Genomic DNA, 2,456 nt, shown 5'->3' on the forward strand with positions numbered 1-2,456 from the left:
ACGCTCACATGAATCACTTCATGGAATTTATCACGAGTGATTGTGAGACGATAATATCGTATAGTCTTCAAACCAAGATATATGAGTTGTTGATTACGATTTGGTTGTGCATTGATAGTACGAAAACTCATCAGTAACTTGATGTTATAAAACGTGTTGTTGTGTATAGTTTAACAAGTAATTAGTACAAGCATATAAGTCGAAGTTCATCTATTCCTTTTATCCTAAGAGGATTAAAAGCGATATCATGGGCCCCTTGATGATTTTGTTTTTGACTTATGTGTTGGGCCCGGTCAGGACTCAATTGATGTGTTCAATTGAGTTCTATGTCAAACAAATCAAAAATCGGGAAACAAACTATTTGACAATGAGTATGACTTTATTCCATGTCTTTGTCCACACGATATCTTGAAGAACAGAGAATTATATGATCACTTATCTAAAGGACGAGTCATTGACTAGATCAGAGTTGGAAAACGGCTTTTGAGAGCTACAAATGCTGATCGGATTTTGAAGTTGCATTGGCAATTATCGTTATTAGACTTATCCAAGTGGGAGACTGTTGGATTAGGTGTCTAAGCCCATAACTATAATTGGTATGTACTTGACCCGATAGTAGCATGGTCCTTTTGGGTTGCCTTCACCAGAGCAATTTGATAGGATGGATATTTGAGAAATAGGTTATTTGTGATTTAATAATAAATTATAAGAATAATATATTAATTGAGAAATCATATTTTTAATTGGTATTGATCAGGAAATTAATTTGGAATTAATTTAGTGATCAAAAGAGACTGATTAAATTAACCAGGACTTATTAGGTAAATCAGTAATACATATAGTTTGGGCTAATGATCCATGTTGATTAGGGATGGACTAAATCTATGTGAGAGTCCATGAAGATTTAGTCCAAAGGGCCTAATATATGGGTTATTGGATTGCTTAAAGGCCTAAGTAAATGAATTAGGTTTACAAGTTAAAACCCTAGGAATTCCACACTATAAATGTAACCCCAAGCACTCCCAAAACCGGCCAGGACTTCCAAGAAGAAACCCTAGCCAATGTTTGGTGCCTCCTAGCCTCTGTCTCATAATCCTCCGTTGTTCTTCGTGTTTGTGACTTATTTGAGGTATCACATTTGAGGTACTAAGCTCTTGAAAGGCCAAGTTCTACAAGCTACAACAAGGAGGTATTCATCTAACTTGTTTTATGTTGTAAATCTCAAAATTGTATGCTAGTTAGGGTTCATGCTTTGGATAAAAGAAAGTTGCATGTATAACTTTATAAAACTTAGATCCAAAGCATTAGGGTTGTATGTACATCATAGGATTGTTATAGTGCTCAAAACCAATCACTTGTGGTTTGAAGGCAGCAAGGCCGACCCAATTGGATTCTTATCATGTTATACCTTGATTGATGATATGTTGAGTATGGGGTAGATCTATATGGTTATATGATAGGTGTTGATATGCGTACACCGGTAGATCTGTAGGACTACCTTTGATTTCTGTATGGTGAATATGTTTGCTATCTGTTATATGTCGACATATTGTGTTGGGTTGAGACTTTGCTACTATGTACATGAGTCAACAGACCAGGCGTATTCCAGTCCGATGACTGAGTGGACCTGTTGTATATTTGCATTCCAGTCCGATGACCGATTGGTCCAAGGGTAATCCATCCCGATGGCTGTGGACCCATGGGTATTCCAGTTCGATGATTTATTGGACCCATCATGCTTGTTTGTATATGGTATGTGTATTGTATGGTGGTATATTGGGGGAACTCACTAAGCGTTTGCATAAAGTTTTAGTTTTGGTTCCAAGTACTTCATAGGACTGTGGCAATGTGAAGGAATGACCGTACACATTTTGGGTTTTATGTTGTTGATCTTGGAAGACTGTGATTTTAAATAATGTTTTGGAAACAATGGTTTTTTAAACACTTTTATTAGTAAATGGGTTGTTTTGAAAAGTTTAAATTGGTTGTGATTTTTGAGATGTTACACATAACCAAGCCTGGATCTACTGCATTACTTTTTTCTCACAACCTTACCCAAAGGGTGAAGAACTAGTAGTTTTAAGAAAATGACGAACCTCAATCATTAAATGAAACATCCTCATAAATGACAAAAACAAGATCCCACACCTTGATTGAAACTGAACAGATCCCGCTAATATGTAACTAGCTCGATAAGATTTCCAAAGTTATCCAGAAATACTACTAAAACCATGGTTAGATCAATCCAAATACCAACCTTGTCAACACGACATGCCAAAATTAGATTCTATGTAGATCCAAAGCCACACTTGAAAACTAAACAACGTTTCCCTAATATCCAAACTTCCAATAAACAACGACATATGCTATGAAAAATAATTCCATAACCAACAAATTAACAATAACTCGAGCATGCTATGAACAATAATTCTACAAACAACAGTTGAGGGTAAACG

Source organism: Lactuca virosa, chromosome 2 (genome assembly GCF_052849685.1).
Source record: "Lactuca virosa cultivar CGN04683 chromosome 2, Lactuca_virosa_CGN04683_v6, whole genome shotgun sequence".
NCBI lineage: Eukaryota > Viridiplantae > Streptophyta > Magnoliopsida > Asterales > Asteraceae > Lactuca > Lactuca virosa.